This window comes from Marmota marmota, unplaced genomic scaffold, assembly GCF_001458135.2.
Source record: "Marmota marmota marmota unplaced genomic scaffold, marMar, whole genome shotgun sequence".
NCBI lineage: Eukaryota > Metazoa > Chordata > Mammalia > Rodentia > Sciuridae > Marmota > Marmota marmota.
Genome location: NW_026000037.1, coordinates 54,499,926 through 54,526,730, shown reverse-complemented (window position 1 = coordinate 54,526,730; position 26,805 = coordinate 54,499,926). Strand labels below are relative to the sequence as shown.

Sequence of the window (26,805 nt, the reverse complement as noted above, 5' to 3'; positions counted from 1 at the left end):
AAAAAAAGTTTCTTTAGAACAGAACTTCTAATATCCACTGGTGGGAAAACATTATTAAAGAACATTTCTAGTTCTCTCATCTAAGGTATATTTTGAATGAAAATGGCTTTTATTATCATGGACTAAATGTTAGTATCTCCTCCAGCCCATATCCTTGGTTTAATCCGAACCTCCAATGTATTAGGCTATAGGGTCTTTGGGAGTTAATTGGCTCTTGAGTGTACAGCCTTCTCGAATGAGACTAGTATTCTTGTAAAAGGGACCACAGAGATCTCTCTTGCTCTCACTGTCATGGGAAGAAAAGGAGAAGTTGGTGGTGTCAAGCTGAAAGGGTCTGATCATGCTCCTACTCCATCTGAGAAATCCAAACACTTGGGCTATGAGAAATAAATTTCTGTTAATGATAATCCAATCAGTCTATAGTATTTTTTTGTAAGCCTAAAGTAAGATATCTTCTAACTATAATGTCATGTCATTAGTAAGATGATTGTAATCTGTATTATAATAATAAAACAAATGAAGTTATTCTGAATTACTTAATATTTACCATCTCTAAACATAGAAATCAAAGGCTTTGTGTACATAGTTTTATGAACCCTTAAATATATTTGCCTCTGCTGGTGCTAGTTAGATACTATCTTATAAGATAGTAATGGAAGTTTTTTCCCTAATAAATGTCTGATCCGGTAAGTTTTACCAATCCTCCTGCGTGTTTTTTAAAATATCATCCTTAATTTATTCTATTTTTTAAAATTTGCCAAGGTCTGTTTTTGGAATTTCTCTTCTATTCAACTGATGTTTCTGTTCTTAGGGCAGAACTATAGTCTTTTAATGACAAATTATTTTTCTCTAAGCAATATGTGGCCATCTCTATCACTGTTCTTTTTTATGTTGAAATTATGAGTCTTGCTAAAGCACATTATAACCATGCCCCTCAATTACTAAAGGTTCTACATTTACTACTAAATACAGTCATAGTGTGATAGGAGGACATGTACCTTTCATTCTTGCCCTGCCTAATCATTCTAGGTTGATCTTCTACTCATTTTCTTTAGGCATTCCACACTCAGATCAAGAAAATCTGATGTTTCTGATATGGGCCAAGAACATAAGCCCTTGCACTTGTTCTCATTTGTCTACCTGGCATAGCCTTCTCCACAATCAAATCCAACCCATATTTTAAGGTCAAGTAATATGGCTCTTTTTTATATTCCTATTTTGCCATGTTTCTTGTATTGTAGATACTAATTTGTATGATTATCTCCCATATTAAAAATAAAGTCTTGGTAAATTACAAGTCTTATTCACCTACTAAAACTCCTAGCCCTTACATTCATGAATAATTCAGCATATATTGTGTCTACCATACCTCACTCACACTGTATGGTTTTACATCTTTTCTCAACACATGAAGTTTAATTTGTTTAATTCCTTATCATCTCATCAAGTTTCTTACCTAATACTTTTCCCTAAGCATTTATGAAATTTGATTTTCTTTTTTCTAATTTTTATTTTTGCTTTGAATCCTGCAATTCATCTTCCAGAAAACCAAACTATATTTTAAATCTTTCTAGGCAATCTTTCATTTTGCCTAGTATCCTCTTTCTTTCAAAATCATTCATTCATTTAACAAATATGAAATCGCTACACATTGCACTGTATCATATGCCACTGATATAAAGATGAAAAAGAAGACTCTTTGAGGATAGCAGTCATGGAAAAACAAACTTGCAGTTGGGCAGAAAGATCTGTCTAAATGTTGAAACAGGTATGTGGTGCTTGCTATTGGTATATGGAGGATGGAGAATCTATGTATGCTTATGGCTACTGGAAAAGACTTCATAGAGGGATACTCCTTAAATCAGTGTGTGAACTTTAGGAAAGAATAGAATTATTCTTTGTGTCCCTAAGATTTGCTCAGTAGAGACACAGTCTACTTGTGTTTTTTGTTCTAGCTGTATTCTTTTTATTTTTTCCCCAGTTGGACCTCATGAAAGAGGACTGGTGTGCTCTAAATGGAGCTTACTGTCATGACTCAAATATGTACTCACCTTGGCATAGATTGAACACCTCACAATCAAGTGCATCAGCTGTACAAATGTCTATGCCAATGCTCTCCCATATATAATCAGGATATTTTATTCCATTGCTCTTTTCCTTGGAGTCACCAATCCCACTTACAGAGTCTAATATAGAAAAACTTTTCAATGTCAACAATATCAAGAATATGGTTTTGAAGATGATATTTTAGATTCTTATAGGCTTGATATGAAATCTATTTCAGAAAACTTCCATTGACTTCATCATACTTAAAAAGTTATTCCTTTCTTTTGTTCCTCCTCTTTTATTTTTAAGGATATTTTTAGTAGCTAATATATTCACATGGTTCAGAATTCAGAAGATACAAAGTGCACAAAGAGTATTCAGTGAAAAGTTTCTTTCTCATCTTCATTTTAAAGATCTCCTCTCCCTTTGAAAAGCATCTAGAATAATCAGCCCATTTGATAATCTTCTCAACACATCCTTTTCTCATACACAGAAAAGGATTTTTCTTTTTACTTACATTTATACAGATAGTAGCACATAATACACATGATCTGCACCTTGTTTTGTTCACTCAATATGTTTTGGAGACCTGTCTATTTCAGTGTATGTATGTATACACACACACACACACACACACACGCAAACTTATTCTCTCTATGGTTGTATTATTATGTTGCATAGAAGTATAATTTAATTAGTCAGCAATCAACAGAAATTGAAGGAAGTAATTTCCTTTCTGATAAGCCATTTTCTTTCAATTCTTTGTTTATCATTACTCTAAGAGAAGATAGGCATTTTTATCTACCAAATAGTCTTATAATTTGCTTTCCCATGTAAACCAATCACGATGGAAACATAAACGTAGTTTATGTTTGAGATGATTTATTTTGAGATTCTGAAACTTGGCTAGTGTTTATTCTAATAATTGACATATAACTGCCTATAATATCTAATACTTAGTTAGTTGTAACTAATTTTAGGATATAGACTTTAAGCTAGAATTGTATCCATTCCAGTTCAATGATCCACATAGCCTCAGGAAATGATTATCCCTAAACAAATACGGCAACTAAATAATAGTAGACATTCAATCTACAGACTTGACACAGAAGTTTAAAAAACAATCTTCATTATGATTCAACGTGTAGCTTCTCTGTTGTGAGAGAATTTTACCTTCTTCATGATTGGTGACAATTAATCTCTTATGGAATTGTACTCACTGCATATTAACTGAGGGACCCAGGAAGTTCCTGGTGACTTTGCTGTGGTTCTGTGGCTTATGGTCGTTGACGTGTATAGCTAAGTCTGTGTTCTCTTTCATCAAGCTGGCAGCATGAATTAATTTAGCATTGAGAGCACTCTGACTTAAGCATTTAAAAACATGGTAGAAGCTGGGTAGCTGGGTGTCATGGCACAGGCCTGTAATTTCAGCAGCTCAGGAGGCTGAGGAAAGAGAATCTCAAATTACAAGCCAGTCTCAGGAACTTAGTAAGGCCCTAAGCAATTTAGTGATACCCTGTCTCAAATAAAGTATTGAAAGAGCTGGGGATGTGGCTCAGTGGTAAAAATACCTGGGTTCAATTCTAAGTGCAAACAAACAAACAAAAAAGGTAGAATGATGAATTTGAAATCTAGAATACTAGAATACAAGAAAATATATGATCTACTGTGTAAATGGAACCTATGTACATAATAAGAAGAATAAAGTGCACTTGAAATTATAATACAATGAACACAACAACAGTTTCATACCAGTGAAAGACATCCATTACCAAGTTGATGGACATCCAGGTATAGGGGATGGCATTAGAGAAATTGTATAATTTTTAAAATTGGAATTCAATTTCAGTAGTTAGTATATTTATATGGTTCAGAATTTAGAAGATACAAAGTGTACAAAGTATATTCCGTGAAAATAAGTGCACTTTGAAATGAGGTGGCCAGTGATACCATGAAGACTGAATAGGTTTTTGAAGAAGAAAAATGGAGTGGGCATTGTACTCTTTTAAAAAATGTTTTTATTGGTCCATTATGATTATACATATTGGTGGGATTTATTGTTACATATTCATACATACATACATAGGTAGTTTGATCAAAGCCATACAAATTGTGTTGGATGATAGTAGATGTTGCTGCTGAAAATGTAGGTTAAAGATCACTTTAAAGAATTTTAAGGAACAAGATACTCTATTTTGACATTATGTCACAAAGTACATCATCTATAGGAGGCTTTAAAGAGTTTAATGTGATAAAAGTTTATTTATTTTTTCTTTTTGTCAAATGTTCAGGAACCAGTAGGAGCCTTACTGATAGTCAAGTGAAGGGAAGCGGACACTCTGTAGGTCTTGACCTATCCATGCCCCTGAGCTTTTAACAAATAATCACCCCTAAATACTTTCTAGGCTCATGCACTGCTGGTGACAGCATCTGTAATAGTTCAGTCAGTCCATGATTGGTTTCTAAGAAGAATTATGAAGAGAACATTTAAGGAGTTTTAGTGGGTAGTGTGCCAATACTCTTAACTTTAAAAGTATCATGAAATATTTTTTATGTCAAAAATTATGAATTAGTATCACATAAGACTACATTGTGGCTCTACTCTTTGTCAGGAAATATGAATATAGTCCTAGAACCACATAGGTTGTTTGTCCTGTGATATTTCTCTTAGCTTCACCTGCCTTTCCCATAGAGATTCCTCAATCCTCTATGTTAGAGCACTGTATTACATCAACACATCTCATTCTATTCTTTTCTGTTTATAACTTCTTATAATTGTAACTATGAAGATATTGGTGAAATGTTTTCTTTAATGTGTATCTTCCTTAGTAAAATGTAAGCCTTCAAAACCTGCCTTATGCCTAGCATGCAGAAGACTTCTAATAAATATTTGTTGAATGAAAGAATGAACTGTCCATGGTCTTTTATCATTTGTTTCAATTGTAAACAGAGAGAAAAATGGAATGTAGAAGTAATGAGACATTTCATTTCCACATATTTCAGTAAAATACATGAATTTCAGTAAAAATCTTAAAACTTCAAAGGTATTAACACTTTTATAGTTCAGGGTTTTCAGGATGGTGGAATAAAGATAGACACTTTCATATCTGCTTCCTGGGAAATCCAAGAAAGCAGATAAGCATTTTGTCAACAAGCCCAAGTCTACCTAAGCTCCCTCCAGGAGCTCCACCAACAGGATTTCCTCCCACACTCCAGCAACCCCACCTAACACTGCTGAGAAGAACAGATAAGAATCTTGTGTACTCCTACAGAAACAATTCTTTTAACAATGAGATGTTTTCTTTTCTAAACTTTTTTTCCCCTTTTTTCTTTTCTCTGTTCAATTGTGACCTGAAACATTCATGGACAGGTATATTTATTAATATTTGTTTCTTCTTTATCATTTCTAATATTTTTTGAAGGCAGTTATTTTTCATGGATCAGTATTTGGAGGCTAAGATATTTAATTTGTATATTTTGGTTTTGTTCTTTATTCTTTTATTTTTATTTTAAATTTTTACTATATATTTATTTGTATTTTCTCTCAGTAGTCTGTTTCCCTTGATTCTCCTTCTCTCTTTTCCTCTGCTAACAGTCAATCTCTACTGTTCTTTCATGCTTATTTTAATTTTTTACTTCTATTTGCTTATTCTCTCTTATAATCATCACATCCTACATCATTTCTATTCTCCCTGTCCTGCATATAAAATTATAAACCCTGTTTCATACTTACTGTTATTACTGTGGGCAAGAAAAATTCACATCATTTATGTTTATTGAAAAAATTAACATTATAGATATCATAGCAGGAACTATTTAGTTCTAGGCTGTATTGTTTTCATTGAATGTTGTTATTATTTGTTTCCCCATAAATGGGAAGGTGGGAAGGTACCGGAAACCTTCAGGGATACTATAAGTACACAGGGTAGAAACTCTACTCCCTCAGATCCATAGTGTTAGATGGGTAGACATACAAAGAACAAAAAAATCAAGGGAACAAATCACCAGAAACAAACCAAAATAATTATATATATTCAACACCACAGTGGACTAAATGTAAGAGAAGGAGTTTAGAATGTGCATAAACTGATATGCAAGGAAAAGAATGACGTAAGGAGTGAAACCAGAGAGAAAATCCAGGAAGTGAAAGATCATACCAACACAGAGATTGAGATTCAGATAAAAAAAAAAAGCAGAAATCCTCCAAATAAAGTAACTAATAAACCAAAGTAAAAATTCATTAGAAAGCATCAGCAGCAGACTAGAACATGTGAAAGACAAGAGTTTCAGTTAAGAGACCATGAACAGAACTTCCAAGAAATATGTGATAACACAAAATGACCAAATTTAAGACTTTTTGGGATAGATGAAGGCTCAGAGATACAAACCAAAGGAATGAACAATTTTTTCAATGAAATAATATCTGAAAATTTCCCAAACCATAAGAATAAAATGGGAAACTAAACACAGGAGGCTTACAGGACCCCAAATATACAAAATTACATAAGACCCATACTAAGGCACATTACTATGAAATGACTATGAAAATGACTAACATACAAAATAAGGATAGGATTTTAAAGGCTACAATATAAAAATGACTAGTAGCATATAGAGGGAAACCAATCTGGATCTCAGCTGATGTCTCAATCCAGAACCTCAAGACTAGAAGATCTAGGAAAAATATATATCAAGCTCTGAAAGAAAATGGATGCAAGCCAAGAACTCCCAAAATTAAGCTTCAGAATTGATGATGAAAAAAAAAAGCTTTCCAAGATAAACAAAAGTTAAAAGAATTCAAGTTTTAAAAAATTAGAAACTCTGCACTATAAAACACACTCAATAAAATATTTCATGAAGAAGAAATGAAAAATAAAAGTGAACAAAAGCAAAGTGAGGAACTACATTAGAAGAATAGACAATCAAATGAGAAACTAATTCAAATTAAAAGCCATGAATAAATCAAAATGACAGGGAATAAAAATCATTTCTCAATAATAACATTGAATATACAGGGCCTAAAAGTCATCTATCAAAAGACATGGACAGGCAGATTGGATTAAAAAACAAGACAGAACAATATGCTGTCTCCACGAAATTCACTTCATAGTTGAAGACATCCACAGACTGAAAATAAAAGGACTGAGAAACATATCATTCACATGGATCACAAAAACAATCAGGGGTTTTGTTTTAGTCAGATTTTTCACTGCTGTGACTAAAAGACCTGAACAGAGCAATAGTAGAGGAAGAAAAATTTATATGGGGCTCATGGTTTCAGAGGTCTCAGACCATAGACAGTTCCATTCCTGGGGCGTGAGGTGAGGCAGAACAACATGGCAGAAGAGTATGGTACAGTAAAGTAGCTCACATGATGATCAGAGAGCAGAGAGATTCCACTCACCAGATACCAAACATATACCACAAAGGCACATCCCTAATGACCCAAATCCTCCAGCCACACCATATGTGCTTTCAGTTACCACTCAGTTAATCCCAGCAGGATGATTCATTCACTGCTTGGATCAAGACACTCATAATCCAATAATTTCTCCTCTAAACCTTCTTGCATTGTCTCATACATGAGCTTTGGGGGATACCTCACATCCAAACCATAACACGTTTCTATCCTCAGATAAGATCAACTAGACTACAAGTCAAAGTTAGTCAGAAGGGACCAAGAAGGTATGTCATACTGCTTAAGAGAATTATACATCCTAACAATCATAAATATTTATGCCCCCAAACAGTGGAGCATTACATACATCAAACAAACCCTGCTCAATTTCAAGAATCAAATAGACCACAACACAATAATATTGGTGACTTTAACATGCCTCTCTCATCACTGGATAGACCCTCCAAACAAAAAATAATTAAAAAGTATAGAAATAAAAAATATAATTAATAATTTATGCTTAACATATATAGAATTTACATTCATCAATGACCAAATATCCTTTCTTCTCAGCAGCACATGGATCCTTCTCTAAAATAGACAATATCTTCAGCCACAAAGCAACTCTTAGCAAATACAAAAAAAAAAAAAGAGATAATACCTTCCCTTCTATCAGATAATAATTGAATAAAATTAGAAATCAATTAAAAAATTATAAATAGAAGTTACCATACTAAATAATATGGAGTCTAAATAATATGCTCTTGATTGTCCAATGGATAGTAGAAGAAATCAGGGTAGAAATTAAAAACAAAACAAAACAAAAAAATAACTTAAGAAGTAAATGAGAATAGCAAAACAACTTATCAAAATCTCTGGTAAACTCTAAGCAGTTCTAAGAGGAAAGTTCATTGCATTGAAATCATTCATTAAAAGAATAGAAAGTTACCAAATAAGTAACCTACCATTACATCTGAAAGTTGCAGGAAAAAAAAAAAAAAAGAAATCATCACCAGAAGCAGTAGAAAACATGAAATAATTAAAATGAGATCTGAAATCACTTCAAACAGAAAAAAAAAAATCACAGCTGAAATTATTCCAAATAAACAAATAACAAAATTTTAAAAATCAAGAAAATAAAAACTTGGTTCTTTGAATAAATAAATAAAATTGATAAACCCTTAGCCAAGTTAACTTAGAAAGAGAAAAATCAATAAAATTTGTGATGAAAAAGGAAATATCAGAGAGTGGAAATAATAGAATTTCATTAGATTAGACAAATGGGAATGAAGGTAAGGAAGAGGAATCAGAGTTGGAAAGATAGTTGACTGAATCAATCATAATTTCCCTGTTCATTTATCAACATACCACCAGTGAAATTCCTAATTAGAGTAAGTTATACTCTATGTATGTATAATATGTCAAAATACATCCTACTGTCATGTATATCTAAAAAGAACAAATTTTAAAGGGGGGGTGGAGTTTAGAACAGAAATGACACGCTAGTCTTGTCATAAATTGTCATATGCAATTCATTCATGTACTTGTCTCAAACTCAACCTTACTTTGAAAGCTAAATGTCAAAAACTAAACAGGCACTAGGAGCTGTGGCACTTGCCTGTAATCCCAGTGGCTCAGGAGGCTAAGACAGAAGGATCTCAAGTTCAATACCAGCCTCAGCAAAAGCGAGGCACTAAGCAACTCACTGAGACGGTATCTTTAAATAAAAAAACAAAATAGGGCTGGTGATGTGTCTCAGTGATTGAGTGCCCCTGAGTTCAATTCCTGGCACCCTGCAGCCAGAAAAAAAAGTAAATAGGTACTAAAAGTAAAGTCCAAGATATTTAAATACTACAAATGCAGTCTGGTCATGACTCAGCCTCATCAATTTTCTTTTTTGCAGTTACAGATATGTAAATTAACATGTCTGAGTCCTATTTTCAGAAGCAAAAATTTTCAATATTTGGAAAAAATCAAATTGATTTAATATTTACATTATAACTGCAAGGCAGATATAAACTGCTTCATATTATTTAAGCTCCTTTTTTCTTTTTATAAATAAAGTGTATTGATTATTTTTAATTTTGGTTTTGTGTTTTTCCTTTTAAATTTAAACCAAAAACTAGAAAAAAAAATTATTTGAACTCATCAGTGGAAAAAATGAAACCTTGAGAACTGAAAACCAGAAACAAACATAATAATAATAATAATAATAATAATAATAATAATAATAATTGGCTTCAATAATGGCAATAAAAATCAATAAAGAATTCAAAATATTCACTTTAGAGAGTTTTCTAATTTTGTAAATTCAAGTCTATTTCTGTTTATTTCTACAATACAATTTCTTATACAGTTAGTTTAAAAGATTCTCGTTTAACCTGATGGATATATTTTAATTTATTAACATATATGCTGAAACTGATTACCTCATTGGCTACCAAAATGTCTAATTTAAACAGGTGCCCTGTTTTAGTCTAGGGATTTATCAGCAAACCTGTAATATACTCTGAATGATTCAAAGTTAAGGGTCTCACTGTCCCAGATAGCATGAAAGACCTGTTATCAAAAAAGGACTATGGTTCTAACATCATCTTTAATTACACCATTGAGATCAATCTCTTCCCATGACTCATTTTTCAAAAGATATTGCTGCTCACCTCAGGAGGAAGTTAGTATCAGCAAGTGAATTAAAGTTCTAATGTCATTAGGCCAAAGATGGTCAGCTATATTTGTCTTTGTGTCCAGGTATTAGTGATATATTTAAGAGTTAATGAGGCTTATAAAAATGTATAATGGGAAAACCCCTTCGCCGGAATATCAAGCATAATATGAGCATTTTTTTTTTCCTCTGAAGTAAAGTACTATCTAAGATCCTACCATAGCACAGAGTCTCTTTGATCCTTGTGGCTACTCTAGTGGAGGATAAAACCAGAAAATCCAGGTATGGACAAACCCAGAAGAGTGTTTGTACTGGTCTCAGGACTCAGAAGAAATACAAAGGAAGATAATTTGTTAAAAAGTTCATTTCAATGACACCCCAAGGGAATTCTTATTGTCATATAACATAGTAAGGTAAAAGTAATCATATAGAACCCATTATTTTAAAAATCACCACTGAACAAAGGCAACCTGAAATTATCTAGTCATTATTTGACTAACATTTTCACAATTTCCAAAGAATTATTCTTGCCGTCTGTTCTTTGCCACTGGTGGCTTGGTAGATACACCCATCAGGTTGTCAATTACTTAAGATTGATAGAGACTGAGAATGTCTTTGTGGGAAGGAAAGAAAAAAAAAAAAAAAAAACTGCACCCAATATCCTGAGAGTCCTTACCGGCTTTTAGCAGGAACAATTAAATTGTTCCTGTGAGGCTATTGTGACATAAGTGGATGTTTTTTTCTCAGAAAAATTCAAATGCAAGAAGGTAAAATGATGTTTCCAAAGCAACAGAAGCCATTTTGCCTGTCTCTTGGACTGTCTCTTCTATGCAGAGACACACATGCCTGTGGACACGCCCTCCCCATCCCAGGATTCTGCTGATTCTATTGGTAGAATAGATAATCAGGTTAAATTCACTATGGTATCCCCATATTGCAGACCAGCCACACACACTCATATGATTCACTTATTTCCTTCACCAAATTGTTCTTTTGTTGCCCTTTGCCAGGAAAGGGAAAACATAATTTATTTCAGACTTTCATGTAGGACTTTGAGATGTTTGATAGATGTTTTTTCCTTCCTAAATCTGCTTCTGTAAAGCTTAAGGTTTTTGTAATAATGATGGAAAAAAAAAAAACTCATGCATATTTCTGTACTTATAGAAATGAAGAATTCTGTTTCTGATGAAACTGCAATGAGTAATTGAAATAAAAAGCATTTTAAAAGTCTTTATTTTAAGTAACTACTTCTAGTATTGCCAGATTTGTTGCCAGATACAATTCAAGTCTCTTCCTCTTAATATAATATGCAAATTTTTTCTTTAACAAAGATCTATTTTTATTGCTAAACCCTTAAGACTCATAATACTGAATATCCTAGATTACTATCTTACTATCCTGACTGACATTTTCCTCCTTCTGATGAACTAAAACCAATACCATTTTTATAAAAAAAATCCTGAGACAATGCCTTTAAGGATAAAATGGTGATTTTTATCAGAATATAAAAGCCTAGATCTTATTTTTTTTTTTTTTGCATTCAAAACATAATAATGGAAGTAGTAAACAGTAAAAACAGCATGCAACTAGTGCAGTTGGAGTTTTTCACTTGCTAATAAACACAGCAAAATAAATTACGGAGCTGAGAAAGAAAAAAGCAGGTTAATTAAAAGCAATGAAAATCTCATCATGTTGTAATTATGGGAACTACACTGTTCCTTTAATGCAAAATAGAAGCAAAAATAAATATAAAAGTGCAACCACCAAATAAAAAATATGACCAATAAATTCCTCAGGTCTTGCATACAGACTGAGCAGGCTGTTTTGTAATTATCCTAAATGGGGATACCACCCTCTTTCCCTGTTTAAAATGTAAACACTTTTTGGAGAAATAACAAACTGTTTTAAATTGTTACAGAGTTATGAAATTATAAAAGACTGATAGTGGGCCTTTTCTTGTCAGGGAGTTTTCTTAGGGATAGGATGATGATGGGGCTATATGAAGGAAAAAGCAAAGGGGAAAGGGCTTGACCTTGAATAAGAGTTTGATCTTCTTCAGATAGTTCCTATGACCAACCCTGAAATTCCAAATAACTACTGCTGTCTATCTTGTCAACCTTAACACACTTTCTCAATTTGTTTCCCAGAAAAATAAGCCCATCCTTTTCTTATGTCTTCCCATTTTTAAAATATATAAACCCTTACTTCTTTCAGAGCACTTTTTCTGATAGGCTTGCTATATATCATAGAGAGATGTCATTTAAATATAAATTCTAGGTCATAGAGACAGCAAAAACCACAGCTGAATGTACCAATTTTATAAATCCCTGATTTCCATATACCTTTTTATTAACATTCTAACGGGAATGTATTCAGTCATTACTTATTGCTGTGTCTTAATTCCCACCAACTTTAAAAAAAAAAATCTAATAAGAAGCTATTGAGAAGACTATCAAATATTGACAGGCTGCACTCTTAATCCTATTATAACTGTGTTTCTTCAGGCTTTTTGAAGAAAAAAAAATTAATGTGTCTTATAAAAAAGCTTCATGCATTAATAAAATGCAAGCTTTGGTGATGAACTGAAGGTTGTATTTTAGGCCAAGGATTTTCTGCAAACTGAGCAACACAGCAATATCACTCCACAAAGTACACGGAGGCCTCAGTTCTTGAGCGTGTCAATACTGTGCCTTGTTATGAAATCAGAGCAGACGGGAAGAGCAAAGGGGAAGTAGAAGTTGCACACACCCCAGTCTGAAGCCTAACACATTTAATTTTAGTCTTTCAAACTTGTCAACACTTTTTACCAAAGCCCAATTTCAAAATGTTATTAAAATATCTTTAATGTAAGTTAAAAACTAATACAGTTCTTGTCCAAAGTATGACTAATTCTTCAAGCTCATTGTATCTAATATAGGAAATATGACTGTTGGATATTTCAGAATCCTATGCTCTCAACTAACTGAAATTGATCTCTATTATAGAGCCATTAATTGATAGGTAGCAGATTAGGAACATGAAGTTAAGGGGATAATTCTATAAACTAGCCTATGTGCTGGCCCTCTGCAATATTTTCTTTTCAAAAGTTGTTTACCCAAAGCCATTATGGCCCTGTTCTGGCTTAAGTCAATAGGATATGTTACATTCCTGGACAAACATTTGTTATCTTCAGGGTTGTTCTCTCAGGGTTGAGGAATGTTAAGGTTCCTCCCTGCTGATAAGAGCACAAATTACCCTGAAAGGGGACTTTTGTGACCTTTATACAGAACAAGTATTCCAAGATTCAGGAAGACAGGATAATTAAAAGCAAATCTCCAAAAACATAAAAATTTACAAAAACAAGTTCCAATTACTGACCAAGAACTGCCTTTAGATCTTTAGTATGACATTTTAATTGCACTGTATTAGTAAAATCTCCCCCACCCCCAATGGATTTTGCTTTTGCTTGGGAATCTGTGGGAAAATTCCATGCAGTATGGACTTAAAGCTACTGTGTGTCAAGAGTTGAGCTCCTACCTGGGGGAGTGGAAGTCTCTAGAAACTGCCCTAAGACTGATTTAAAAACTATGGAACAAAGGGGTGCATTGTTGCTGTACTCTTTGAGATGACCCACCACCTCCCTTGAGGTCATTTTCCTTTCTCTTCTAGTAAACTTTACTATACTTTTCCTGTGTTTTGTATCTTGCTTTAAATTTTCTGCAAGAATACAACAGCAGAGAGACACAACAGGATTGTGCACAGGTTCCTTGATGCCAGCTAACACAATGACCTTCATAACCTCAACCCTTGATTTCCCAGCCCCACTCTTATTTGTTTTTTTTTTTGTTGTTGTTGTTTTGTTGTTGTTGTTGTTTTTGAGCCTAGGGAAACTCTGACACTGAACTACATCTCAAGTCTTTTTATCTTTTATTTTGATACAGGGTCTCACTTAATGCCCGGGCTGGCCTCAAATTTGTGATCCTCTTCTCTCAGCCTCCAGAGTCTGGAATTCCAGGCATGAGCCCCTATTGATTTTTCAATTCTCTCATCTTTATTTTCCTTAACATTTTGCTGCATTTGAAACTCTGTATCCTCCTTTTCTTAGTCAAGTCTCTGGACATAGCTTCAAGGGCAGGTATGTTTTCTGATTTTTCCTGGCTTTCAAATCTCCCCCACTTTCTCTAACTGATTTTATCTCTGGGTATGCCCTGAAGCTGACCTCTTAATTCAATCATCTTCTATCTCCTTTGTCCTTTAGAAATTGAATGACTGGCCTGAAGCAGAACTTCCAAAGAAAAACTTTCCTTCCAGCAGGTAGTCTTCATTTCAGCATTCTGCAATTGGTATAATTGACCATTTTGGCCAGAAAAAAGATTTTAAATTCAAAGTGTGGTTGTTCCTGGGCCATTATCACAAGCTCCTACAACAGACTCTTGGTACTTCCTTTTTCTCCTGCCTGGAATATTCTCCCTAAGTGTACAAGCTCACTAGCTTACCTTCTTCAAGGTGAGCTATTTGCCCAAATCTCTCCTTCTCAGGTCTCTTCTCATAGACCTACTCTGATCAAATCTGCATTTTTTTTTGCTAATATTTTCAAATTTCAATATATTATAAACATTTTAATTATGTTTATTATTTATTACTCTGTCCACTGAAGTAAGTGGCTTATAAATGACAGAAATCTATTTTTTATACAGTTTTGGAGATTGGAAGTCTGAGATCAGGGTTCCAATATATCAGGTTCTTCTGAGTTATGGAACACATGCCTCGCCTTGTACCAAGTGGCAGAAGTGGCAGAAAGAGAGTGAGCTGGCTCCCTGTCCTCTTCTTACTAGGGCATTATTCTCAATGTCTTGCAAAGGACCCATCTCCTAAAACCATCACATTGGAGATTAGGGCTTTGACATATTCATTCTAGGGGAAACATACACATTTAGTTCATAACATGCTGATAGAATATATTCTGCCATTTGTTCATTAAAATGGCCTGGAATAATGACTAGCACTTAGTAGGTTATCAACCAGTATTGCCCTAATTGAGTTAGAAACAAAACAAAACAAAACAAACAAAAACTTTCTATTATCTGCTACCTCCTTTCCCTTTTCAGAGCCAAAAGCCTAGTCCACTTTTCTTCTCATGCTAATTAGCTAATTAGCATGCTAATTGCAATTCTTGCTCCTTGTCTCTTTACTCCTTTACTGTTATCTCCTTTACTGTTCGCTAATTTTCTACTTCAAAACCAAATTTTATCATCTTATTATCCTTCTTAGAACCCTTCATTGTAAGTCAAATTCCTTATTTTGGAATTTAAGGCGTTGCTCAATATGGCTACCAGTCACTTACAACCTTATCTGTCCATTCCTCAATTTTAACAAGCTGGTACTGAGTTTTTTTTTTTTTTTAATGTAAGAAATATTTGTTGACTTCCTTGTCCTAGGTCCTACTTGTGGTAAAAATAATTTATTGTGAGTTTAGACAACTTGAATTGAAAAAAAAAAATGAAAATTTTAATTACACTTGTATTAAAAAACTGATATCATAGAAGAAAGATATTTGGCTTATTTACTTAGGCATATATGGTCCTGAGATAGGAATTTAGGGGTACAGAGAAAACACTGAGTCTCAAAAAAGAAATGTCCATGAACCACAGTAATGCAGGAAATTCCCATGAACCCCTGCCATGCAGATCCAGGAACTCCAGAGAACCATCCCAGCCTAAGTCCTTGCACCCCAGCACCTCATCCTCACCCAAGCTTGTGGATTGGCTGAAAAGCAATAAAACTGCAAGGCATCTGGAGGGAATATTCCTTTTAGGAGTTTAAACATTAAAGACTTTGGCAAGTGAGAAATGACCCTAGCCTCAGCATAATAGTAAGATACACACCCCTGAATAGAGATGTAAGGTGCTAATGAAACACAGCATGCAGGAAATACACAATGATTCATGCAGGCAATGTTCAAATGCAAGGAACACAGGCCCCAAACTGTAAAGCCCCAGTGACTTTACCCTTAGCGTAGCCCTGTAGGTACTATCCCAGTATAAAAATTAGGACCATGATTTAGATGCTTAATTCTCTTTATGATCATAGACAATCTCATTCTTGAGTATGTACCTTCCGTTTATAATAAACTTCTCTGCAATTTTACTCATGTGTCCTTAAATTCTTTTCTGTGGCAGATCAAGAATCTGGAAGGCCAGAGTAGAGAACCCTTCCATTCCTGGAGATCTCTTTTAACTCCCATTTAGTGACAGTTCCATTACTGAAATGCCTCTTACATCCACTTTTAAGTTCCAAGCAAACAATTCATATCTACATTTAAAGGTTTAAGTTTAATTTATTCTGGTTGATTCTATGCATTGTAAAGGGCCCAATTCCTCTTAACCACCACAATTAACAAAGATTTTGTCTTTTTACAAATACTGTTTCTTTGTGGCTCTGGGGATTGAGCAGCAGGGGCAATATATCGCTAGTTCTTTTTCTTTTTGAGATTTTGAGATAGGATCTCATTAAGTTGCTGAGGCTGGCCTCAAATTTTTGATCTTCTTGCCTCAGCTTCCTGTGTGCCAGTGATTTCAGGCATGCAGCACCATGCCTACCTCTTTCCACAATATTCTGATGTGCCTTTCCTCATCTCCCTTCCTCTCAATATAAGAAACAAATAATATGTGGGTTACATGTGGCTTCTCATCCAAAATTTCTGTGTGGCATCTTCTCCTAGGAGGTGCCCCTTGCCTCAAAACCAGGGTTCAACTTGGATGAAAAGCCTGGAAAAGAACCTGAGTCTGCAGAAGAGATGTGGGGTTTATACTTTTAATAAAAGCTGGCATTCCCAAATGGTACCATCCTCTTACACCACCACTAAATATTCTAAAGTGTCACTGTCTCACCACTTCCAGTCTTATCATCATGGAGGTTGTTCAAATCTAAATGCAAAGAGATGAATGAATACAAGAAACTGAACACAAATCGCTTTCACACCCTTTTAATGTGCAAAATTTATAAATTTAGCTAGTGTAAATAAGGGACTACTTGTACAAAAATTAGGAATGGCTAATTTGATGTGGCTTATATATAACTGTACTCCTGGCAGAAAGCCAGCTTTGAACAGCAACAAATGTGGCTTATTTTCGTATCATCTATAGAATGTGCACATTTCATTTTTAGAAACAAAAACATCTTTGATATGCTCTGTATGTTTTATTTCCGTGACATACTATTAGGGGAATCATTGTCTATTATGACAGAGAAGAGTAGGTACACACACATATATACACACAGGTGTAACACATGCTTATTCCACAAAATCACCTCACAGTGATTGATACTGCCAGAGAAAAGTTAATATTTTTAGTCCAAGATATTAACAAAATTAAAACTCAGATATTATCAAATTTATACTCAAGAAGCAGCTGGTATCTAAGAACCAGAGTCTTTGGGCTGTTATAATTGTTTTAATATAATTGACTTATTATTAATTATATTATAACATAAGACAGGACTAGGGATATAGCTTCATGGTAGAGCACTTACCTAGCATGCATGAGGCCCTGTGTTCAATCCCCAACACCACAAAAAATTAAAATCAGAAATAAATAAAAGGCAATGAAAAAACACTATTCATCTATTTGAATGACTAAAAGGAAAATATTGATCCAAATGTTTGTGGATGAAGAACAACAGGAAAATTCATTGGTAGAGGGAGTGTAAAATGTTATAGCCACTCTGAAATATAGTTTGGCAGTTTCTTATTAGTATTCTTTCTACCTGAGCCAGTAAACATGTTCCATCCTTTACACACAACTGAGTTGAAAACTGATTTCCATACAAAAGTATATAGACAAGTTTATAGTGGTTTTTGAAGAAAAAATAATTCTTAAACTTGGAAGCAACCAAAGAATTCAGTAAGTGAAGGGATGAACAAATTGTGGTATATCCATACAATAGAATATTATTCACTGACACAAAGAAATGAGCTACCAAACTGCCAAAAGACCTGGATGGACCTTAAAAGCATATTGTTAAGTGAAAGAAGCCAATCTAAAAAGGCTTTATCCAGTATGCTTCCAATCATGGCATTCTGGAAAAGCAAACTATGGAGGAAATAGAGTGGTCATAACCAGGGCTTCAGCCAAGAGAGGAAGGGTGAATATGGGGAACAGAGGGGATTTTAAGAGAAGTAAAACTATTCTCCACGAAACAGTAATAATGGATTTTAATCACTATACATTTGTTAACACCCACAGAATATGCAACAGAGTGAACACTTAATGTAGCCATGGACTTTATAAGAACATATCAATATTGGGTCCTGAATATAATAAATGAACCACACCATACAGGGAGTTAATAATGGAGGAAACTGTGTGAGTTGGGAGAAAGCATTATAGAATAATTCTTTGTACTTTCCAATAAATTTTCCTGTAAACCTAAAACTGCTCTAAGAAAAGAGAATCTGTTAATAATAATAATAATTAAGCAAAATCTGAGAAACAAAATCTTGGAAAACCAATATAAGACAATTATCCTAGTAAGATAGAACAGTTTCTAGAATTGTGACAAGAAAGCATTTTTGGCATCTTTCATGTTGACAGTGTGAGGCATCCCACTTGATACCTCTCTCATCTCTGAGATGGAACCTTCAACGATACTGGAATAATACACAGAGGAAACACCAGCGTCCAGGCCCTACAAATATGAAACCTACCATTCTGCAGTATTCAGTCAACATTGGAATAAGGCCTCAAATCTTTGAAGCTTTCATCAGTTTTTGAATGACTACAGAATCAGGACTCACCCAGGTTTACACAACTGTCAAAGAGAGGCCTAAATGTCTAAGAGTACCTCAAATCTAGCTTCACAAGAAAATGTAGAATTCAAAGTATTATTCTTGTGCAAAATGCTCCCCTGAAACCAGACTTCAATCATAGAGATGCATAAAAAGCAGGAAATCCTGTGAGGCTTTCAAAGAACAGCATCCACTGCTTCCCAAGAGAGCCTCCTCACACAATGGTTCATGGATATACTAAAGCCTGATCACTCCAGCATCCTGGAGATGCTCAGCAGTGCCAGGAATCTCTGCTTGTGAGCAACTTCTCTAGTGTATTATAGGAACATTATCATAATTTTTGCTAATGGTGCTTCTATTCCAAAGTGGCCAGATTGGTGTTCTGCAATTACCCTTGCTTCTGGATATTATCCTACTTCAAAGGTAAGAAGGATATTTGCTGAGCAATTATTGCTAAACATACTTCACATAAAAGGGGTAAGTCATGAAATACTATAAGACTAGAAACAAATGCAAAGTATACTTAATATTTCCTATAATATTGTCTATTTTTATATCACAGTTTAATTCCATTTTGAAGACTATAAAACCAAATGAAGGAATTGGCTCTTACCTTCTGAAGAAATCTTCTGCACTCCTCTCAAGGTAAAGAGTCCGTGTGTTCACAGAACCCCTTCACTCCTGGATTGAGCAATTCTCGAAGTGTCTCTAGCTGACCTAAGAAAGAAAAATATGTAAGTAACCCTGGAGAGCATCAGAGAATATTAGCACTTTGTTGCAAGTTGTCCAGGTTTCTTTTTTTTTTTTTTTTTTTTTTTTTGGTCACTCTGTGAAATTTCCACATATCTTGCATCAAACTATCTGTGCAAAATAATAAGCATTTTTAAAACACATACTTTGAAGAGGAATTTTCTTCCTTTACATAATCTGCCGCTTATACACTTTTGAATGAAGGTGTCTTTACATGTTACAAAGTTAGTTTAAATATTGTCTACAATTATTTGCTTTCTTTTCCTAGACAGAATTTTAATGTTAATAAAATTAATAATAGCAAGACATTCTGCAAGAGAAGTAGAATATGGTTAGGCTTACACAGTCCTTGTCTGTGGTTTTTCTAAGACTGTTTTATTGCTGTACTCGTCTATGAGATAAACGAACACATTTTAGTCCCTAATCTCCTATGCCTAACTTTTTTCTGACCTAAAAATCCCTACCAGAGTCCTAAGTACCTCAACAAGTCTATAATAATGCTGACCTAAGATAGTGAAAAACTGTGTTCTGCCAGCTTGTTCTATAAGATGGCCTTCCATCAACTCAAAGTTCCAGGTATCCTTTTTTTGGAACTAGCAAAGAAAATAAGCTAGCTTTGGCAGTGGATCACAGACTGCTCTAATTCAATGAATCCATTATCCACAGGCTTTCCTTAGCCAGCCTCTTTCCACTGCCTGCAAACTGACTACAGTTCTTTGTAAACCTCTTTAGCAATTCTACCCAAACATCACCATTTATACCCCCAAAGTTCTGTGCTATGGAAAATACAGTTTAAAGAAGACTTTCAGTGGAATACCTAATTTTGAAGCTCTTCTTTAAAACCTGTTACACATATGTCACCATCCACAGAAGTGTCTGGAGGAAAAGGGATAACAATGCTGTAGGGATGCACCTAGCTGGAAAGGTCAGGAATCCCAGGCTATGAGACCTGCTTTAAAGTGGCCACTCTTGATCTGCTTGGTTGGTAAAGTCTTCTGCTTTTGGAGGCTTATAGTATATGATGTGAGATTGATGGCCTTCCCAAACTCTACTAGGAAGAATCATTCTGTTTATCTTTGGAGTAATTAAGAGCAAATTTTTGGAGACTGGGAAAGATGAGATCAATAAATCCTCCAAGAAGAAGTATAGCTTTTCTATTCTTTTAAATAAATAACATAGTCTTTCATTATAAATTGTGTTATTTGCAACATAGGTAATTTCTTGACTCTAATTAAATATCTATTAAATATACATTATATATAAAGCTCTAGAAAAGGCAAAAATAAGCAATAATGATCATCAGAACATCAGAATAATAGCTACTGTAGGGAATTAACAGGGACACAATATAGACACAATATAGAGAAAACTTTCTATCATAATGGAAAAATTCTGTATCTTACTGGTTACGGTGGGTGCATACATTTGACAAAAGTCATGGCACTATGGCACTATGCCCTTGAAATCTGTACATTGTAGTGTAATTAGTTTATACTTCAGTTAAATGAACTCTAGATAGGGCAAAGGGGAAAAGGGGAGGGAGGAGAAGGGAGGGGGTATAGGGGTAGGAAAGAGATGGTCATCATTACCCTAAGTACATGTATGAAGACATGAAGGATGTGACTCTACTTTGTGTATAACCAGAGGCATGAAAAATTGTGCTCTATATATGTAATATGAATTCTAATTCATTCTGTTGTCATATATAACAAATTAAAATTTTAAAAAAAATTAAAAATAAATCATGAGACTCAAAGGCACTTCTTGGTTTTTAGAATGATTTTCAATCATGAAGTCTTTACCTCCTTCCTGACCAGTGAAAATATATTTTACATTTTTCACTTATTCAGATATTTAAGAAAGATTTCACTAAGTATAAATATAACTGCAATTAGCACAGGGACAGAGTGCTAGGGAAAGTAGTGGTAAACAAAACAGAAGTAGCCCCACTTTTGCAGATCAAGGAATCTGTTGGGGCAAAATATGCAACTGAAATGGGCAGAAACAGAGTTATGATGTCAGCCTTGAGAGAAGGCCCACATTTTAACCAAGAGCTTGAATCAAAAAAGAACTACTCTATTCTAAACCCCAAGCTAATCAGAGATAAAAATATGGCTGTTCACTGAGTCATTAAAAGCTGATATTCAGACCAAAGTAAAACAAAAAACACATTTCTATTAAACCAATCTTGTATATTCTATAAATGTAATGAATCCAAATATTTTGAATCAAATTTTATTTAGGGATTGATTTTTTAACAGAATTTAGGTTTTCTCCACCCATGGCAGCTGTCTATGGGGATAAAATGGTGTTAAGTGACCTTCTTTCCCATGAGCAAGTCCCAGCTGGGAAGACAGGTGCATCTACTTTTGGTGACTCTGCTGCCAATGAGGGATTTGTAGATCCTCCTAACAACAGTATTATGCATGTTTTCAATAAATCCAAGCTTGTAACAGGTGCAGTATTTGATACACAAACAAATTACAAATTTCTATAAACTAGCATTCCAATATAAAATACTTTCAGGTAAATACATCTTCTTTACCATCAGCCAGCCCCACACTTTTAAATGAAATCTCTCTTTGGGCAAACCCACTTAGAAAGCACATGGAAAATTTCCACACCTTAACTAGTCCCAAGAATTTGTTTCTATTTTCAGTTTTATAACCTATTTGTTACAAATTAGAGGAGTCATTTAGAAGATTAAGCAGATAAAAGAATATAATTAAGGAGGGAAAAATTAAATAAGATGTGAACTATGTAATTAGGTTATGGAATTCCCAGTCCTTCTAAGGAAGGCTATTCTATTGTTTGTTTTGTGAAACTATCCAAAGGAAGCAAAATGGTTGGTTAAGGATGCCCTAAGAGACAAATTTGGTGGCTCATGCCTTCTTGGGAGGCCGAGACAAAAGGATCACAAGTTCCAGAACAGTCTGGGTAACTTAGCAAGACCCTGATGCTTGTACAAGGCCTGGGTTCAATACCCATTACTGCAAAAAAGAAGAAGAAGGAAAAGGAGAGATGGAGGAACATACTAGTAACAGGATGGTTCAAAAATTAGCTTTGGAGTTAGAAGCTTACTTTGAACAAAAGTCATATGGATAACAAATGTTGTCAATCAAATATCCACAGTATCACATTCTCACAGGTCTTTAATCATCTCCTCCATCTCTGACCAAACAAGGAAGGGTTTTGTGTTACATTCTTCTCACCAGGCTGAGAATGGCCACTTGAACTCCAACAGAACTGGGACTCTAAATAACTATATCATGTCAGACACCCATTCTACCCTCTCAGAAAATACTGTCCATACTGCAGAATGACACTTTACTTTCTCACTCTTTTTGGTGGCAAGTTGAAATGAAGTTCTCTGTTTCTTATTAGGAATTACATTCCTTGTTTGTGTGTTTTGCATATTTAATACTGAAGAAAAAGTATATTTTGCACAAGTATCATTGTAAAAAAAAGAAAAAAAAATCTGTTTTATTTGTCTTGTATAACCAGAGTTGATGGTTAGAAGACTTACTGGGTTGATAATTGTGCTACAAAATTCTGGATGATTTTTAATGATATTTGGACAGTTAACAGATTTTTTTCTCTACTAATTCCCAGAGACATCACACCATGACCTTTACTCCGCAGGGCTTCTATGTATACAGTAGGATAAGCCTTTCCTGTGTCTTTAAAAAAAAATTTTTTTTTTAAATAGCTCCAACATACTGAATCTATCCAGTACTAAAATCTGCTTAAAAGAAGTGAGCCCATTTTGAAAACAGAAATAGAACTTCAGAACTGGTGAGTGGGAACTGAATTTTTCCAGAGGTTAAAATTGTAGGGATCAACTTTCCTACATATTCATAAGTTAGGTAAACTCAAACGTTTATATTGAGCTCTTACTATGTGCCATTTTTTTTCCAGCAAGGACTGGAGACACACGTTTATCCTCTAAAGTAACTCATAGCATAGTCAATGAAAATAAAGAGACATAAACATGTACAAAAATAATTTAATGCCATTTGTCAAATGCTATGACAAATGTGTAAACAGGGCTATGAAACATGTTGGCTAGTCACTCAATTTCTTACATGAAATATGAATGACTAGAATAGGTTCCATAAATACCAACTGAGCATGGGACTTTGGGAAAACAGCTTGTGTTATCAAAACCAGTTCTTATACTGTCCTGATTTTTACTGACAAATCTCATTCAATGCTCGTACACTTGGTTTTTCCTGTTTTTGTTTTAATAATATTGTCTTTAATACTTATCATATGGCTAGTTCAAGCATAATTTTTTCATCCATAAAATGTACACACTTATAGGATTATTGTGATATTAAATTAAATAATATCTATGAGGTGTTTAGTGCAGTACCTGGTATGTGGTTAATTATCTGTACCTTATGAGGAAGGGAGGGAAGGAGGGAGGGAGGAAAGGGGGAGGGAAGGAAGGAAGCAGAGAGATAAGAAAGGAAGGAAGCAAGCAAGTTAGCTATTAAAGCCTTGGCTTATGTATATAATTATCTGTCCTTAGGCAAAATATTTTATGTATAAAGATGTGGGAATAGTTTTCCCAGTTCTTCTCTGAGAAATCATGTAACACACACACAAATAGGTTCCTTGGTGCTTATATCTGAGGGACAAACAACACATTCCTTTAAGACTAAGGGCTCTCATGGGACCCTTTTGTGTGCCGACAGGTCAGTTCTCAGGGAGACAGTGGAACTGAGGGGGCTTTGCTGTCTGCAGTAGAGAAGGTCTTCACAGCTTCCATAGGGAAGCAGGTTCCATGTGTACATTCTGTGAGGTATGCATATTCCTCTTATATTTATCAGATACACAAATATGAAGATGATGAAATATGTCAAAAGAACACCGGTTATCTTCTTTGGAAAAGGGCTTATGATTCTGGGTAAAAAGGAGGTATGATTCTATAAGGGCTGATTAAACTTTTTAATTGACTATAATTTGTGGATAACTAATAGAAATTTAAGTGAAACTTATCCAAAGACATGCAAATTCCTTCTGGTGGAAGGACAATTGATTTTTCTCCCCATTCCAACTTTAGGGGGATAATCCAGCTTCCCATCTACTTGTAAATTCATCTCAATATTCCTAACCTTTCCATACACATATGTGCATTACTCTGAACCCTGTACTAAATAAGTTGAAAACATTTTACTAATTTCCTAATTAATGATTAAATAAAATGCTTAATAATTTTAAAATATTTATATCAAAATCTTGAGTTTGGGGGTTGGTGATATAGCTCAGTTGGTAGAGTGCTTGCCTCACATGTAAAGTCCCTGAGTTCAATCCCCAGCACCACCAATAAAACAAAACAAAACAAAAACCCTTGTTTCTGTGTTTTTTGAAAATTATCCCTTATTTTAATTTGGATTTGCCATAATAATTTAATCAAACACTGCCACATAAACCCAGTGTTCATGTTTGTAGATATAATTATTTTGATTTCAAGAAATATTAATAATAAGCTCTCTTATTGATGCCAATGATGATACCATGCAAAGAGAGACTCCCCAAACATTAGGAAAATTAGCCTCTCAAAACACACTGTGCTGTAGTTACTTTTTGCAGCAGGTATAAGTATAAAGTATTTATGTTTGTATTTTTCTTTTTTTGTTGTTGTTGTTGTTCTTTTTCTTGTTGTTTTGGTACCAGGGATTGAACCCAGAACTGCTTTATCACTGAGCTACAATCCCAAGCTTTTTTAATTTTTATTTTGAGACAGAATCTCAGTAAGTTCCATAGGACCTTACTAAGTTGCAGAGGCTGGCCTGGAACTTGTAATCTTCTTGCCTCAGCCTCCTGGTTATGCCTCATTTTATGTTTGCATATTTTTAACTAGTATTGTAATAACATTGATGTTACACTATCTTACCCAGGAAAGTTTCTGTCTTTGTTTTTTGCCTTTAAAAGACTGTACCTATTATATAAAATTGAGAAACTGTGACCTAGAGGATTGCGAATAATGTATATTGCAAATTTTTGATTTATAAAAATTTAGTGCTTAAGATATGAAACTCTGGTGTTCTGAAAGAGTTAATTTATTTCAAACTCATTATTGTTTTTAATTTTAATTCATATTGGCTTCTCATGAGATCATGTACTATAAGGATAAAGAAGGCTCAAAATAAATGTCATTGTTTTAAAAACATATACCTAATAGAACGTTGAAATCTCCCCAATACAGCTATAAAATAACATTTATTTTTTAGATTTTTGATGTATTATTAATTTGAGTTTAGTAATATTAGAGTCAGACTCTAAGATTATTTTATTAGCAAGTGACTTGAAGGAGACATGAATTTATGATGTATCCATTTAAAATCAATAAATCAAGAAGAAAGGATTTACACTGAATTCTTGTTGCTTAGGCTAAAGAAGTCATCTTCTGCTTTTTAAAAACAACTTGTATTTGGAAAAAGTATAACTGTTAGGATGGGAGTCTCCTTTAATTATGTTAAAAAGTCATATATATACATATATATCACATATATACATGTATATATCACATATATACATATATGCATTATATATATATAACATATATACATATATGCATTATACATACATATATATATATATATATATATATATATACACATATATATATATATATATATATATATATATACACACACACATTTTTTTCTACTTAGAAGAGTCTTTCATAGAACCTGTCCTTAAAACTACATATCTTAGAGGAGGGAAGATGGCGGCGAGGGGAGTGCATTGCCCCCATGTGCTGCTTCACTGTGTGGGAGTATGACAAGTCAGGACGGCTAAAGGCTATCTTGTTAGGAATTTCCAGCAATAGTGGGGTGCTCCGGAACCCGGAGGAAGGATTTCCATCGCACGAGGATCGGCTACGGGGACTCAAATGTGAGAGGTTTGTCACACGGAGGGTAACACTGCTTATTCAGCAAATCGCCCTGCGGCTAGAGTCTGCAGCGCGCGCTGGGAAACGAGGAGATAGCGACGCAGGGATACAGCGCTGCAGTTTCTGCCAGCAGTGCAAGCACCGTACTCAGGGCTGAATTCTGGGTTCGAGACGGGGGAAGGAAGCGGTCCATCTCGGTTCTCCACACCGGTCAGACCACAGAGGAGGCCAGCAGCCACCATGTTGGTAAACTGACGTCACCATCCCTGTTTTCGACT

General features: G+C 34.4%; 1 protein-coding gene across 9 annotated transcripts in view; it reads right to left on the bottom strand.

Moving 5' to 3' along the window:
• Nucleotides 1-26,805, bottom strand: part of B3galt1 (beta-1,3-galactosyltransferase 1) — a 558,180-nt gene that overhangs the window by 335,980 nt on the left and 195,395 nt on the right. For all 9 annotated transcript variants that reach the window (XR_007350973.1, XR_007350976.1, XR_007350978.1 and 6 more), the window contains exon 2: nt 19,487-19,590. The gene's annotated coding sequence lies outside the window, so the exon portion shown is untranslated. The remainder of the gene's footprint in view (nt 1-19,486; nt 19,591-26,805) is intronic.